Below are 17522 nucleotides of genomic sequence, written 5' to 3'. Positions count from 1 at the left end.
ACCACTCTAGGAGCGCTGAGTAAACACATGGCCTGCAGGTAAAGCGCTATGCTTTAATTTAAAAGGTGCGGGGGGGTGTGAGGGGGAGAGAAGTAAACTGGCCCCTTCTAGTTGGATTTAGAAACCGGCCAAAGGAACTAAGCACAGTTTCCCACAGATTAGGTTCCTTTGAAACTAATGGTTATGAAAGGACTAAACTGCCAGTAGCACAGCAGAAAGGGAACTCTGAGCCTTCCTCTGCAACCTCCCCTCACAGATGCTAAGACATGCATGTTAAAGGCGGGCATGGAGGAGAGAGTGGGTACATGGCAGCTTTGTGCTTTGAGAGGGGGATTATCCAAAGTGCATGGAGTAAGTGTCGGTTCTCCCACTCCCGGGCTCTTGGTTCCCTGAATCTCTTCCCTCATTGGCCTGTAGTGCCCTGTCAATTGGGCTGACCTGGAGCGTTGGCCTCTCCCCATTGGTCCTGGGGACTGTCAGTCTCCTCCAGATCCTTTCTTTTGGTGAGAGGGATTGTGCAACCAGGAGCTCTCCAGAGGGAAATTCAAAAAAAAGCAGCAGCCACTCCTTTGGAAGCTCAAAACAAGCAACAATCAATCAGCCACTTCAAGCAGGAAGCCCAAAACAAGAAGCAACAAGCCCCTTAAAGAGCCGGAAAAATCCCAAAACAAGCAACTCAAAGAAATTACAAGCCAAGTCCAAAGAAATTACAAGCCAAGTCCCCTTAAAAACAAGCGGAAATTGGTGACTGCGGGAGTAAGTGCTCTCTGAAGAACATTAATGGCTTTGTTAAGTCAACACATAGACCAAACCCTGGAATCATTAGAGTGTTTCACAAAGTATGGGCTAAGTTTTTGGCTGGGGCCAAAGCATGCATCAATAATTTCGCCTTAAAAAGAATTCAACGTAAACACAGCTCGTATCAATGTTGGGAGATCCTTGAGGTGTAGCCAGGAGCTCTAATTTCGCCCTTCCACACCAGTCTCACGTTGGGGGTGTGACGCATGGCTAGAAAGGGTTAAACATCCTGCAAAATAAATAACCCACAGAAGACATGTGGGGAGAGCATGTTTGTGTTTTTGTGTATTTACATATGAATGAGTAGGATGGACAATGTAATCAACAGTCCCTGTCTATGCTGCATTCTGATATCATTTAAATGAATTGTAAACATGGGATATCTTGGTATTCATCTCTCTTTGAAATGTACTGTGAATGGTGGAGGAACAAGCAAATGGCCTTATGTTAATTCGTATAGTTAAGTACCGGTGATGGACCTCCTTCAAAGTCATCCTAATTACCTTTTGCTCCCCGAGGAAATCCCAACTTGACAAAGAGGACATGAAATTGTATAAAAGATCCTTGGGTCCTAATTCTGTCACCTCAGATCTGCTTAGACTTCATCAGGGGAAGTTTGAGTCGCAAGACTGAGGTCCCAGTTATGCTGGTATGCCCTGATATGAGATTTGGACACTGGACTGTGGCCTATGAACTGAATGCGAAAGGACCTCTTTGCAACTACAAAGCTCACCATCTCGGCTGTGAATCTGAACCTCAATGGATTGAACTAATGTCTGTATGTATATTGATCTTTTAACCATATTCTCTCTCTTTTGTTTTTTAATAAATTTTAATTTAGTTAATAAGAATTGGCTGTAGCATGTATTTGGGTAAGATCTGAACCATTCGTTAAGCTGGGAGGTGATGTGTCCGATCCTTTGAGATTGGTAGAACCTTTTCTTTTATATGATGAAATAAGATTCACAGAAATTTTCATCATAGTTGATGTGGGTACCTGGATGGAGGCCTCAGGCTGGATCACTTTAAGGGAACTGTGTTGTTTGGATTTCTGAGTAACCGGTAAGGTAATAAAGAAGCGGTTTTATGCTGGCTTGGTGAATCTAAGTATTGGAATGCATCAGGCGAGGTATTTCCAGTAGGGATAAGGAGGTTTTAGTACCATTATACAAGGCACTGGTGAGACCTCACCTGGAATACTGTGTGCAGTTCTGGTCTCCCATGTTTAAGAAGGATGAATTCAAACTGGAACAGGTACAGAGAAGGGCTACTAGGATGATCCGAGGAATGGAAAACCGAAAGGAGACTCAAAGCGCTTGGCTTGTTTAGCCTAACCAAAAGAAGGCTGAGGGGAGATATGATTGCTCTTTATAAATATATCAGAGGGATAAATATCGGGGAGGGAGAGGAATTATTTAAGCTCCGTACCAGTGTTGACACAAGAACAAATGGATATAAACTGGTCATTGGGAAGTTTAGACTTGAAATTAGACGAAGGTTTCTAACCATCAGAGGAGTGAAGTTCTGGAACAGCCTTCCAAAGGGAGCAGTGGGGTCAAAAGACATATCTGGCTTCAAGACTAAACTTGATAAGTTTATGGAGGGGATGGTATGACGGAATAGTCTAATTCTGGCAGTTAATTGTTCTTTGACTATTAGCGGTAAATATGCCCAATGGCCTGTGATGGGACACTAGATAGGGTGGGATCTGAGTTACTACAGAGAATTCTTTCCTGGGTGTCTGGCTGGTGAATCTTGCCCACATGCTCAGGATTTAGCTGATCGCCCTATTTGGGGTCGGGAAGGAATTTTCCCCCAGGGCAGATTGGCAGAGGCCCTGGGGTTTTTTGCCTTCCTCTGCAGCGTGTGGCACGGGTCACTTGCTGGAGGAGTCTCTGCACCTTGATGTCTTTAAACCAAGGTTTGAGGACTTCAGTAGCTCAGACATAGGTTAGGGGTTTGTTACAGGAGTGGGTGGGTGAGATTCTGTGGCCTGCGTTGTGCAGGAGGTCAGACTAGACGATCACGATCCTCCCAATAGAATTCAGCATGCTGATGCTCTGCATGATTCATGTCCCAGACAGACAGAACGGGTTGCCAACATGGCCTTATGACAAGGGACATCCCTTATTTTTTCATCTCTGTACAAGATCAGGAGTTGCTGAGTGCTGCAAAAAAGCAGCAAGGATTTAAGCACGATGGGAAGCTACAGCTGGTCTTACGGTTCAAGTGTTCTCAGCCTAGATGGGTTGTGAACGGGTGTCAAACAGCTGCATTCGTACCTCCCTAATTGTGAGTGGGGTCCAAGCTAGACAGGGTTGGGGGCCCTGGCAAGGAAAAAGTTATAAACCTGTCATGGTTATAACCATGCATCTGTCCAAGTAATGAGAGATCAGGAGTGAGTCTATCTGAATGGGATTGATCAGGGTCAGATTAAGGCATAAACATTATCAGCCCTGACTAGGGCCCTGGTTCCTGGAGTCATGTGATTACCAAAGGCTGGTTTTTGATTGTTTTTGTATTTTGTTAAAGTTTTGAGACCTTGGGAAGAATAGATTGGAACTGTGACTTGAATGTAAGCAACGCAGAAACATCTGCCTGAGTCAGGGCTGGCCTTACCATGAGGCGAACTGAGGCGGCCGCCTCAGGTGCCAGACTGGGGGGGTGGCCCTAAGACCCAGAGTGTAGAAAATTGTGTCTGCTGCTGGTGCATCTGTATTCTCTCTGCTCTAGATGCACAGAGATGGTGGAGTGCTGTGCTCGAGGAAGGAGGCACAAGAGACCTTTCAAAGTTTTCGCCCAAGCGAGGGGGCATGGGGGCGTCATTGAGCTCCCCGCCTCAGGTGCCAAAATGTTGTGTGCCGGCCCTGGCCTGAGTCTGCAGAGAGCCTGAGACCATTCTCTGAAATGTGGGGAGCTGCCCCATGCATCTCAAAGGGGTGTTAACCCCAAAACCTGCTGTTGTGGATGCTGCCTATGCAGATCAATCCAGTAAAGGACCCTGCATGTGGCAAGAGGGGAAGAGTGCAGTGGGCTGGGAAGAGGACTGTGACCCAGGAAGGGTGAAGGGCTTGTGTTATTTTGTTTGGATTCTCGCTTACCCTGGAAGAGGAGGGAGGACACTGGTTGGCATGGTGACTATGGAGAGCTACACTGAATTTTCTATCCAACTGCTGAGGGGAAACTGAGGCATGGCCAGAGGTAAACTGAGGAACAGACCGACTGGATGCCAGGCCAGGTAAGGGCCTCTTACAGAACCCATTCTTTGGTAACTTGTGGCTGTTTGGAGGTTTTGATGCACAGTTTTATGCTGCTTTGGAAGGTGGTGGTGGTGTTTTTTGTTACCTAAAGCTATTTGTAGCATGAAGCTCTGATTTCATATGTGGTTGTTCAGGTTTATACCACACCTTCCCCATGGTATCTGAGTGCTGTCCAGTGCTCTAGTGGTGTGACGAGCATCAGTCGTGCATGGTTCTGTTTTCGGGTTTTGTATTGCTGCCCATCTCCCACAATATCTGAGTGTCCTCCATTGTAGCCCAATCTATAGATTTTAGACAGATAGATAGATAGATAGATTACTTAAGAATCCCCAGTCATCACTTTGAGGGTTGACAGGTTCTTGTCCCAAGATCAGGCCCAGTATTATTCAAACTATTGTATAGTTGGGAACCCCGATGTGCACACTTGCAACACTTACACTATAGGAACTCTTCTCTATTTACAAATAGTTCATTAATACATTTAGCACAGTCACAAACACCCCAACTCAGTGAGGGAGCTATAGGTACTACCGAGATCCCGTATACTAACACCATCCCTCGTAGAACAACCTGAAATATTAGCCATCATCTTCCTCTTGTCCATCATTTTCCCCCTCATCAGTGGCCATCACTCTGGCCTCTCCCGAGGACTACATCTTCCTCCTACTGCCCCTAGGCTGGGATGCCACTTTTATAGTATGATACGCTGACGCCCCTATGTCTGATGCATATTCAGTAGCGGTTTTTCCCTTTTTCCTTATTTGTACATCCTCGCCTTACTAATGTTGGCGTGTCCTTCTCCTATAGGTTAGTACAGGGGTGGCCAACCTATGGCTCCGGAGCCACGTGCGGCTCTTCAGAGGTTAACATCCGGCTCCTTGTCTAGGCGCCGACTCCGGGCCTGGAGCTACAGGCGCCAACTTTCCAGTGTGACTGGGGGCGGGGGGAGGGTGTGCTCACTGTTCAACCCCTGACTCTGCCACAGGTCCTGCCCCTACTTCACCCCTTCCCCCAAACCCCCGCCCCTTTCCTGAGCCTGCCATGCCCTCACTCCTCCCCCTCCCCCCAGAGCTTCCTGCATGCTGCAGGAGGCATGGGGAAGGAGGGGGAGGTGCTGATCAGCAGGGCTGCTGGCAGGCAGGGGCAGAGGAGCTGATGCGGGGGGCGGGGGGGGCTGCTGACGTATTACTGTGGCTCGTTGGCAATGTACATAGGTAAATTCTGGCTCCTTCTCAGGCGCAGGTTGCTCACCCCTGGGTTAGTATATCAGTGACTTCAGGTTGTTACCATGACCCTCTTGTGGCTGGGTCATGTTCCTGTGATGAGAAATTCCCCTTAAACGCCCTATTTTCAGCTCCCCAGTACTTGCAGTTTTCCATTGGGCTGTTTATCTGTTCATAGGCCTCAAGCCTTGTGCTAGCGTGCTGAAGGATACAGGCCTGTAAGTTCCTTATATTTAGCCGTATGGAGTGAAAATCTATCAACTTCATGAAAAAACTCATACAGATACAGACAGACATCATCTTCCTTTCCAAATGCAAACAGATGATAGAGTCCGCTTGTCGCTCCATTATGCTAATCAGCCGATCCGTTCTTTGCCGACGGTGCACCGCATTTTCCTGGTGGATCCTCCTTTCGCTCTCCCTCCACTTCTGTGCATTTTGATTCTCGTTTACAGACTGCTGCATCACTTCATGCAACATGGTTTTTTGCTTTTACGTGGCCTCTTCCCGAGTCTTCGCAGTCTCTCAGCCGGTGATAATATGGAAGCCTGAGATCTCAAGGGTTGCACCCATAGGCGCTGACTTCGTGGGTGCTCTGGGGCTGGAGCACCCACGAGGAAAAATTGGTGGGTGCAGCTCCCTGCCCCGCCCCCCCCCCCCAACCCCAGCTCACCTCCGTTCCGTCTTCTCCCCCGAGCGTGCCGCCGGGTCCTGCTTCTCCCCACTCCCTCCCAGCGCAGAGGCCCTGGCCCATATGCAGCTTGCCTGTGTGCAGCAATGGTCCCCCCACCCGTCATGGCAGAGTGGCGCAGACATGTTAGCCTAACTGGGACAAGGACAATGGTGGCTCTCCCATAAACCTATGCAAGCGCATTGCCCACATTCTGGATGAGACTTTTGAAGAGATCACAGAGGCCGATTACCGCGATATGAGAGAGCACATCAATGCCCTATTCCGCATCTAAGCATGCATGCAGCCCTAACCCTCCTTGCCCCAAGAACCTGCACTGAAAAACTTCCTTCCACCCCCAAAAAAATGCTTGCCGGGAACCTCCTCTGGTGTTTGCCCTTCCCCAAGCACCGGCCGCTGTGACTGGCTGCCTTCCTCCTGGCTCAAGAAGAGCTCCTGGCTGCATGCCTCGAGGGTTTCTGGGGTGTCTTCCTGTGCCTCAGCACCCTTGCTCCCACTTTCCTCCTCCTCCTTTTCCTCCTCCCCCATTGTTGCACTGGGCTCAGAAGTGTCCATGGTGGTGCTCGGAGTGGAGGTGGGGTCGCCCCCAAGTATCGTGTCCAGCTCTTTGTAGAATCAGCAGGTCGCGGGGGCAGCACCGGAGCGGACGTTTGCCTCGCAGGCTTTGCAGTAGGTGTTCCACAGCTCCTTCACTTTAACCCTGCACTGTGGGGCATTCCGGTCATGGCCCCTTTCCATCATGTCCCTTGATCTCTGCCCGAGGGTATCGTAATTCCTATGGCTGGAGCGCAGCTGGGACTGGACAGCTTCCTCCCCACAAACACTGATGAGGTCCAGCACCTCGCCATTGCTCCATACTGGGGCTCGCCTGGCTCGTGGAGGCATGCTCACCTGGAAAGATTCGCTGAGAGCACTCCACGCCTGGCTGAGCAAACAGGAAGGGGATTTTCAAAATTCCCAGGGAATTTAAGGGCGGGTCTGACAGTTGGTCACCTGAGGCCAGGGCAGTAGAGTTCAAAGTGATGACCAGAGTGGCTAGAACAGGCATTGTGGGATACTTCTGGAGGCCGATCAGAGCGCATTAGGCGTCCACACTGGCGCCGCGGCGCTCCAGCGGGGGCGCATCAGACGTTATTCCTCTCGCCGAGGTGGATTGCCGGGAGCGCTCCAGCCGCGGACTCAGAGCGCTCTACTTGCCTTGCCAGTGTGGACGGGGAGTGAGGTAGAGTGCACTGGGTGGCTTTATTGCGCTATAACTTACAAAGTGTAGCCAAGCCCTAAGAGAAGGCCCTTACACAGGCAGACAATCATTCTGATTCTTTCTTTTATACCTCTATAACTAGCTAAGTGATAAGAATACACCTAAATTCTTAAAGTATAGGACTTTGCAGACAGTCCTGAATATCTATATCCTAACAGTTACTGGCTTTTTTCAGTGTGGAAAACTGTGTGTGCTATTTTACAGGTTGAATGACATAACCCCCCGCCAATGTCCGTGTCAAGGTTCCTTCCCCACTCTGAACTCTAGGGTACAGATGTGGGGACCTGCATGAAAGACCCCCTAAGCTTATTCTTACCAGTTTAGGTTAAAAACTTCCTCAAGGTACAAACTTTGCCTTGTCCTTGAACCCTATGCTGCCACCACCAAGCGTGTTAAACAAAGAACAGGGAAAGAGCCCACTTGGAGACGCCTTCCCCCAAAATATCCCCCCAAGCCCTACACCCCCTTTCCTGGGGAAGGCTTGATAAAAATCCTCACCAATTTGCATAGGTGAACACAGACCCAAACACTTGGATCTTAAGAACAATGAAAAAGCAATCAGGCTCTTAAAAGAAGAATTTTAATTAAAGAAAAAGTAAAAGTATCACCTTTGTAAAATCAGGTTGGTAAATACCTCACAGGGTAATCAGATTCAAAACATAAGAGAATCCCTCCAGGCAAAACCTTAAGTTACAAAAAGACAAAAAACAGGAATATATATTCCCTCCAGCACAGCTATTTTACCAGCCATTAAACAAAAGGAAATCTAACGCATTTCTAGCTAGATTACTCACTAATTTAAGGAATTATGAAGAGCATTCCTGATCTGTTCCCGGCAAAAGCATCACACAGACAGACAGACCCTTTGTCCCACCCCCCCCCCCGCCCCGCCCGACTCCAGCTTTGAAAGTATCTTGTCTCCTCATTGGTCATTTTGGTCAGGTGTCAGTGAGGTTATCCTAGCTTCTTAACCCTTTACAGGTGAAAGGGTTTTTCCTCTGGCCAGAAGGGATTTTATAGTTCTGTATACAGAAAGGTGGTTACCCTTCCCTTTAGACAGGGTGAAACGCTGGCTGTGATTTCTTCCTGGCGCTCTAGGAAAAACATAGTGAATAAGACACATGCACCTCTAAATATACTACCAAGTATATAAAGACTAACAATATTTTCCACATCTCAAGGACGATTTTAACCAGTTGATTCTGGGAAACTTTCATGGGAGAGTGCATCAGCCACTTTGTTAGAAGCTCCTGAGATGTGTTGGATGTTGAAATCAAAATCTTGGAGAGCTAAACTCCACCGAATTAGTTTTTTGTTATTTCCCGTGGCGGTATGAAGCCACTGTAGCGCAGCATGGTCAGTTTGCAGGTGGAAACGCCGTTCCCAAACATATGGGCGTAGCTTTTCCAGAGATTAGACAATGGTGTAACATTCTTTTTCACTGACTGACCAGTTGCTTTCCCTCTCAGAAAGCTTCTTGCTGAGAAACACTACAGGGTGGAATTCTTGATCCGGTCCTTCCTGCATTAAAACTGCTCCCACACCACGCTCGGACACATCTGTGGTTACTAGGAACGGTTTGTCAAAGTCTGGGGCCCTTAGTACAGGGTCAGACATGAGTGTCGCTTTTAGCTGGTTAAAGTCCTTCTGACACTCTTCGGTCCACTGAACGGCATTTGGCTGTTTCTTTTTGGTTAGGTCTGTCAGTGGGGCGGCGATTTGGCTGTATTGCGGTACAAATCGCCTGTAATATCCGGCCAAGCCTAAGAAGGATTGGACCTGTTTCTTTGACTTTGGGACAGGCCACTTTTGGATAGCATCCACTTTGGCCTGTAAAGGGTTGATAGTTCCTTGACCCACCTGGTGTCCAAGGTAAGTCACTCTGTTTAGGCCTATTTGACACTTCTTAGCCTTAACAGTTAGTCCTGCCTCCCTTATGCCCTCGAAGACTTTTTGTAGATGTTCCAGGTGTTCTGCCCAGGAATCCGAAAATATGGCCACATCATCAAGGTAGGGGACGGTATAGTATCCCAATCCTGCTAGGAGACCATCTACAAGTCTTTGGAAGGTGGCGGGTGCATTTCGCAGCCCGAAAGGGAGTACATTAAATTCATACAGCCCAACATGTGTGGTGAAGGCTGACCTTTCCTTGGCGGATTCATCTAGTGGTACCTGCCAGTACCCCTTGGTTAAGTCCAAGGTAGAGATGAACTGGGCCCGTCCCAGTTTCTCCAATAGTTCATCTGTGCGTGGCACTGGATAGTTGTCTGGGCGAGTTACAGCATTTAGCTTACAGTAGTCCATGCAAAAACATATCTCCCCATCTGGTTTGGGAACTAGAACCACTGGAGATGCCCATGCACTGCCAGAGGGGCGGATTACACCCATCTGTAGCATATCCTGGATCTCCCGGTCTATAGCAGTTTTAGCTTGAGGAGACACCCGGTAAGGTTGGACTTTAATTGGGCGAGCATTACCTGTGTCAATGGAGTGGTATGCCCGTTCAGTCAGTCCTGGGGTGGCTGAGAACGTCGGCGCGTAGCTAGTGAACAGCTCCTTGATCTGCTGTCGCTGCATACACCCAAGGGTCATGGAGAGGTTCACCTCTTCCACACCACCAGCACTTTTCCCTTCGTAGTAGACACCTTCAGGCCACTCAGCGTCGTCTCCTCCCTGGGCTGTAAAATGACAAACCTTTAATTCTCTGGAATAAAAGGGCTTTAGAGAATTAATATGGTACACCTTAGGCTTTCGGTTGGAGGTGGGGGATGCTATGAGATAATTAACGGCTCCCAGGCGCTCCTGGACCGTGAATGGCCCTTCCCACGACGCTTCCATTTTATGGGCCTGGAGCGCCTTTAAGACTATGACCTGGTCCCCTATTTTGAAGGAATGCTCTCTGGCATGTTTATCATACCAGGCTTTTTGCTCTTTTTGAGCATCCTGTAGGTTTTCTTTAGCAAGGGCTAGAGAGGTTTGAGGGTGTTTTGTAGGTTGGTTACAAAGTCCAGAATGTTAGTTCCTGGAGAAGGTGTAAATCCCTCCCATTGCTGCTTCACCAACTGCAATGGCCCCTTAACCTCACGGCCATATACAAGTTCAAATGGTGAAAACCCTAAACTGGGATGCGGTACAGCTCTGTAGGCAAAGAGCAACTGCTGCAACACTAGGTCCCAATCATTGGAGTGCTCATTTACGAATTTACGTATCATGGCCCCCAAAGTTCCATTAAACTTCTCCACCAGGCCATTTGTTTGATGGTGGTAAGGAGTGACAACCAAGTGATTTACCCCATGAGCTTCCCAAAGGCTTTCCAGAGTTCCTGCCAGGAAATTAGTTCCTGAATCTGTGAGGATGTCGGAGGGCCAACCTACCCTGACAAAAATGTTTGCTAGTGCCTGGCACACACTTTTAGCCCTGGTGTTGCTTAGAGCTACTGCTTCCGGCCATCGGGTGGCAAAATCCATGAAAGTCAGTGTGTACTGCTTTCCTCTGGGTGTCTTTTTCGGAAAAGGACCCAGAATATCCACAGCTACTCGCTGAAATGGAACCTTAATGATGGGGAGTGGCTGGAGAGGGGCTTTGACCTGGTCTTGGGGTTTTCCCACTCTTTGGCACACCTCACAAGACTGGACATAGGTAGAAACATCCTTGCCCATTCCCTCCCAGTGGAATGACTTTCCCAAATGGTCTTTGGTCCTGTTCATCCCGGCATGGCCACTAGGATGATCGTGGGCTAAGCTTAATAGCTTTACCCGGTACTTAGTTGGAACTACCAACTGTCTCTGAGGATGCCAGTCTTCCTGGTGTCCACCAGAATGAGTTTCCTTGTATAAAAGTCCTCTTTCTACAACAAACCTGGATCGATTAGAAGAGCTGAGAGGCGGTGGGTTGCTCCGTGCCGCCGTCCAAGCTCTCTGGAGGCTTTCATCTGCTTCCTGTTCAGTCTGGAACTGTTCCCTTGGGGCTGGAGACATCAGTTCCTCATTGGATTGTGGATCTGGGCTTGGTCCCTCTGGAAGCGATGTAGGGGATATGGGGCTGTTTCCGTTGACTGTGAACCGCTCTCCGCTGGTGCACTATGTTGGGGTTCAGGCTCCGGCTGAGCCTCTTGTGTAGGGTTATCTGCTGCTGTCGGTTCAGGTTCGGTGGGGCCCTCTGGTGTTGGGGTTGCAAGTACTGGACTCAGTGCTGGCAATGGGTCTGGTGCTGGTTGTTCCGCTGGTTCCGGTTCTGGGACTGGCTCTGTCTGGGTCTCTGGGACTGGATCCACTACTGCCGTTGCAGATGCTGGCATGGGGTCTGGTTCCATTACCTCTGACTGGGTCCTGGTAGAAGTTTCCAGAACAGAGCTAGGCGTGACAGCTTGCTTAGCCTGGCTGCGGGTGACCATTCCCACCCTCTTGGCTAGCTTCACGTGATTGGCCAAGTCTTCCCCCAACAGCATGGGGATGGGATAATCATCATAGACTGCAAAAGTCCACGTTCCTGACCAGCCCTTGTACTGGACAGGCAACTTGGCTGCAGACAAATTGAAAAGAGGTGGACTTGAAGGGTTGAATTGTTACTTGGATCTCTGGGTCAATTAAATTGGGGTCCACTAAGGAAGCATGGATAACCGACACTTGCGCTCCGGTGTCCCTCCATGCGGTGATCTTCTTCCCGCTCACACTCACAGTTTCCCTCCACTGTGAGGGTATCTGGGAGGCATCTGGGCCTGGGGACCTCTGGTGTGATTCCGGTGCAATGAACTGTAATCTGTTGGGGTTCTTGGGACAGTTGGCCTTTACATGCCCCAGCTCATTACATTTAAAACACTGTCCAGCTGACGGGTCACTGGGGCGAGGTGTGTTGCTGGAGAACGGTGTGGCAGGACGATAAGGTGTCTGGAGTGTTCCTTGGTGTGTAGTTGGGGCTTTGGGCTGTCCCCGGTAGTAGGGTGAGGTCAGAGGTTGTCCCTTCTGGTCTCCGCTCCAACTGTGACCAGGATTGTTCCTCTCTCCTCCCTCCACCTGTTTTGTTCCCGTTTGCCCCTTCTGATATTCGCCCCAACTGCAACTAGTTTTTTTTCTCTTCTGCCACCTCCACCCATTTGGCTCCAATCTTCCCCGCCTCGATTACAGTTTTGGGCTTCCCATCTAGGATGTATCTTTCTATTTTGTCAGGAACACCCTCTAAGAACTGTTCCATTTGCATTAGGAAGGGCAACTCTTCTGGAGATTTAACACTTGCTCCTGATATCCAGGCATCCCAGTGTTTCACAATGTGGTAGGCATGTCAGGTAAATGACACGTCTGGTTTCCACCTTAGGACTCTGAACCGCCGACGGGAATGCTCGGGTGTTAGCCCCATTCTGACTCTCGCCTTGGTTTTAAACAGTTCATACTTGTTCATGTGTTCCTTAGGCATTTCAGCCGCCACCTCAGCTAGGGGTCCACTGAGCTGCGGCCTCAGCTCTACCATGTATTGGTCTGTAGAGATGCTGTACCCAAGACAGGCCCTTTCCAAGTTTTCTAAGAAGGCCTCGGTATCATCACCTGCCTTGTAGGTGGGGAACTTCCTGGGATGGGAAGTGGTACCTGCAGAAGGATTGCTAGGGTTTGTTGGTATATTCTGCTGAGCCTTTGCCTTCTCCATCTCCAGTGCATGCTTCCTCTCTTTTTCCTTTTTCTCCTCAGCCTACTTCCATTCTTCTTCCTCTACCTCCATAGCTCTCCTGTGGGCAGCCTCCATTTCATTTTCCTTTGCCTCCATTTCTCTCCTGTGGGCAGCCTCTTTGGCTTTTTCTGCCTTGGGTTCTGTCATCTTAGCCTCTCTGTTTTTAACTAACTTTACACCCTAGAGTTAAAAAAAAAAAAACTGGCTTGTAAAACTTAGTTGTGCTGTAACCTGATACCTATATTCTGTGATAGCTATTCTCAGCCTACAGAAAAATCCTCTAGCTGCTCTTAGCTAAAAAAAAAAAAAAAAAAATCTTCAGGTCTGTGAAAAACTTGTGAATTTCCCTGCAGGAGATTAACTACCCTGCCTTTAGGTAGAGAAAACTCCAGCTCACAAAAGGAAGATCCCTTTGTTATGCTTGCTGCTGTCCCCTTTTACAAAACCCTTTTAAAATCCTGCTGTGCTTCTGGTTCAAAATGATCTAAAAAAAAAAATCTCAAAATGATCTAAAAAAAATCTCAAAATGATCCCACCACTCTGCCACCATGTCAAGGTTCCTTCCCCACTCTGAACTCTAGGGTACAGATGTGGGGACCTGCATGAAAGAACCCCTAAGCTTATTCTTACCAGTTTAGGTTAAAAACTTCCTCAAGGTACAAACTTTGTAAATACCTTTCAGGGTAATCAGATTCAAAACATAGAGAATCCCTCTAGGCAAAACCTTAAGTTACAAAAAGGAATATACATTCCCTCCAGCACAGCTATTTTACCAGCCATTAAACAAAAGGAAATCTAACGCATTTCTAGCTAGATTACTTACTAACTTAAGGAATTATGAAGAGCATTCCTGACCTGTTCCCAGCAAAAGCATCACACAGACAGACAGACCCTTTGTTCCCCCCCCCCCCCCAGCTTTGAAAGTATCTTGTCTCCTCATGGGTCATTTTAGTCAGGTGCCAGCGAGGTTATCCTAGCTTCTTAACCCTTTACAGGTGAAAGGGTTTTGCCTCTGGCCAGGAGGGATTTTATAGTTCTGTATACAGAAAGGTATACCCTTCCCTTTATATTTATGACAGTCCGTCACTAAGTCTGGTAATTCTGTCAAGTGTCGTCGTGCAACATGGTGGTGCTGACCCCTGTGTGGAGGCCATGGAGGGACCAGAACAAGGCTTTACCCCATCTGGTCTCTCAGTCCCTTGAGTTCACGACACCCCTCCAACTGCACACTCCTTTCCCTACTTGGGGCATCGAATTTACTGCAGATCCATCTTCTCGGAGTGCTGCACCTTGAGCTGCTGACTGCAAGGTTTTCGTCCAGAAAAGCCCAGTCTCTGCCTCCTTGTATTTCAAACCTGTAACCCAGAAGCAGAGATGTGCACAGGAATTTAAATATGACCCCTTTTGGAGGGGCACATTTTGTGCCCCCGGGAGGAGCTCAGGCTGTCCTCTTCCCCCTGCCTGGAGCTCGCTCTCCCACCAGCTCCTGGCAGGAGCTCACTCTCCTTCCTCCCTCTCCCCCACCCCAACCCTGGGGATGAGGAAGTTCTGTGCCCCTGACAATTACTGGGGGGGCTATGTCCCTGCTTGGCCCCCCCTTGTGCACACCCCTGCCCAGAAGCAATTGGAACTAGAGTCATGATTTGCCAGGCACAGAGAGGGGGAGAAACTCCAGACACCCCAGGTCAGGAAGGGGAGCTGCTGCACTCACAGACCCCCAGCACCAGCAATAAGCTACAGGAAGGGAAAGTTAAAGGGTGCAGAAAGCCACCAGTAAGAGTATTTCCATTGCCTCTCACCCAATGCAGACAAAGAGAGGTACTCACTAATGGACCAATTTGGTGCTGTTGACCCATTTCCAGACCTGGCCTGGGTTCCTCTGGAGGCCAATCTAGTGGTCCAGTTCACCTCTGTAGGGCAGCAGGGAATCCTTACAAATGCAATAAAAGCAATCAGCCAGAAGTGTTGCATGGGAAGAGGAGGCCATGCGGGGTCACATGCCCCCCCAGATTGCTCCGTCACGTGGTGCTGCTGAGCTCCCTCTGCCAGGCAGGGAGAGTCAGAGGCAGGAGGAACAGCTGGTAGCTGCACAGAGGTGCTGCTGCTTTCTGGGATGGGGAGTGACTTGTGCTGTTCCCGGGTTGTGCCCTCCCCGACCCCGCAGCAGGCATGAGTCATGTCTGGTTCAGCTGTGTTAGGCCCTGACTCTGTGCTGCTCTGCAAGCCCCCAGGGCTCTGGGCAGCAGGGGATTTCTAGAGGCCTCTTCTGTTATTGGATTGAGGGATAAGATAAATATTAAACCTTCACCCTCCCCTGCCCTCTTTTTTGGGGTTGTGGCATCTACTGGGTGAAGCAGGAATTGAGCTGCATGGTGACTGCCTGCCCAGCAGCCCCTTCTCAGGACACAGCAAGGCTAGGAGGGAGAGGGAGCTGCAGGGGGAGGGCAGACAGATCCCTGCCACCAGGGCAGGGAAGTTGAGGGGAGGAGACATAGAGCAGGCCTCTCCTTCAGCTGGATTCCCCCCACCCCACCCATGAGGGAACCCTGGGGCTGGGCTGGGGAGGCAGGTTCTCATCCCCTGCAGTCCCAGGCAGCCCACTGGCTGGGAGCTGACTGAGCCGGCCCAGCCCTGCACAGGGGGAGTCTCCCTCTAGGGCGATGAGCAGATGCAGGGTCAGGGAAGTTGGAGCCCCAAGTCCAGCCAGGATTCAGCTGCTAGAGCCACAGTGACTTTGGCCACCCAGCCTGTGTGGTACTCGGGCACCCCTCTGCCCTACAGGGGCTGAGCCCAGCCTCACTCCAGCCCTGTCTGTGGTGCCAGCGATTGCTGGGCTTGGCACAAAGCTTCTATCTGTGCTGCTCACCAGCGCCCGCACACACTCAATCCCAGGCAGGGAGGCAGAATGTCAAAATCAGAAGCTCTGGCTATGGGTTCAGTTTCCTTTGGACTTAGGAAAACTGTACTGTTTTCCTCGGTTCCCGAACCAGCCATACAGGCACTGGGAGAATTCAAGCCTGGAGGAGGCTGGTCATATTCTTTCACTAAAGAAAGAAAGAAAAAGAACACAGTGTGAGAGATCACCTTCCTCTCATCTTTCTGTGGAGAACAAGCAGGAACAGAAACACAGGAACGGCCAGACTGGATCAGACCAGTGGGACACACGACTGATCTCTGAGAGCCACCAGCACCAGCTGCTTCAGAGGGAGGGCAATGCACCCCCTAGTGGGCAGTGGTGGGATAGCCTGCTGCAGGGAACACCCCCTCAAATGCAGTCAGAAGTTAAGTTATGACCTGGAGCAGGAAGGTTTATATTCTATCCGTATCCTGATTCAGAGAGAATAACCTGCCCGGAGTGGTCAGGAGGACACTTCTCTCAGTCAGTCGCTGGCTCACAGCCTGAAACAGGAAGATTTATACCCCTTATTCATTGTATCCTCTCCAATATAACTCTGGATAGTCTCAGTAGCACGTGTGGCAGTGAGTGCCCTGGACAAAAGGCTGCTAGTTACATGTTAGATCAGAGGTGGGCAAACTATGGCCCACGGACCATCCTGCCTGGCCCCTGAGCTCCCAGCCAGGGAGGCTACCCCCGGCCCCTCCCCCCCGCTATCCCTCCTCCCCCACAGCCTCACCTCGCCATGCTGCCAGCACTCTGGCCCACCGCTTCTGCCAGGCAGCACGGCTGTGAGCTCCTGCTGCACTGAGCGGCATGGAAAGGGGGTGGGGAGCGGGGTTGGATAAGGGGCAGGGGGTCCCGGGGGGGGTGGGCAGGGGGGTCCCGGGGGGGCAGTCAGGGGACAGGGAGCAAGGGGTGGTTGGATAGGCGTGGGAGTCCCGGGGGGGCCTGTCAGGGAGTGGGGGTGTGGATAGGGGTCAGGGCAGTCAGGGGACAGGGAGCAGGGGGGGTTGGATAGGGGGTGGGGTTCTGGGGCGGGTGGTCAGGGGTGGGGGGTCCCGGGAGGGGGCGGTCAGGGGACAAGAAGCAGGGGGAGTTGGATGGGTCAGGGGTTCTGAGGGGGGCAGTCAGGGGGCGGGAAGTGCGGATAGGTGGCAGGAGCCAGGCTGTTTGAGGAGGCACAGCCTTCCCTACCCGCCCCTCCATACAGTTTTGCAACCCCGATGTTGCCCTCGGGCCAAAAAGTTTGCCCACCCCTGCGTTAGATGCAGTGACAGGAGGCAGAGGAAGGAGTGTAATAGGGCTTATGATTTTTGGTTTTAACCAATAAACACCCATAAAACACCATGATACAAAAAAATTGATACTGGTGTTTAGCCAACAAACACTGGAAATGGTTACTTGTATCTAAGGGCTTGCCTACATGGAGCAGTAATGTCATCTACGGGGGTGTGATTTCTAAAGCACACTAAAGTGTTATGCATTAATTGATACACATAGACCATGCTGGTGTGCACTAAAGGTTCTCTAGTGCTGTGGTTTTCAAACTTCTTTTCTCACGACCCAGTTGAAGACAATTGTTGATGCCCATGACCCAATGGAGCTGGGAATGAGGGGTTTGGGATGTGGGAGGGGCTCAGGGCTGGGTCAGAGGGTTAGGGTGCGGGAGGGGGTCAGGGCTCTGGGCTGGGGGGTGCAGGCTCAGGTGGGGCCGGGGATGAGGGGTTTGGGG

The 17522-nt window shown here is 50.2% G+C and overlaps 1 long non-coding RNA gene across 1 annotated transcript; it reads right to left on the bottom strand.

The window, feature by feature from the left end:
• Nucleotides 1–13912: 13912 nt before the first annotated feature.
• On the bottom strand, nucleotides 13913–16004 carry LOC122462874. The gene is made up of 3 exons (XR_006285755.1): nucleotides 15758–16004; nucleotides 14718–14821; nucleotides 13913–14246 (listed from the first exon to the last, which is right to left on the bottom strand). It is a non-coding gene; the product is annotated as an uncharacterized LOC122462874 (long non-coding RNA).
• Nucleotides 16005–17522: the final 1518 nt, after the last annotated feature.

Source organism: Chelonia mydas, chromosome 14, assembly GCF_015237465.2.
Source record: "Chelonia mydas isolate rCheMyd1 chromosome 14, rCheMyd1.pri.v2, whole genome shotgun sequence".
Classification (NCBI taxonomy): Eukaryota; Metazoa; Chordata; order Testudines; family Cheloniidae; genus Chelonia; species Chelonia mydas.
Note: the sequence above shows the minus strand (reverse complement) of the source record. Positions and strands in the feature narration are given on the sequence as shown.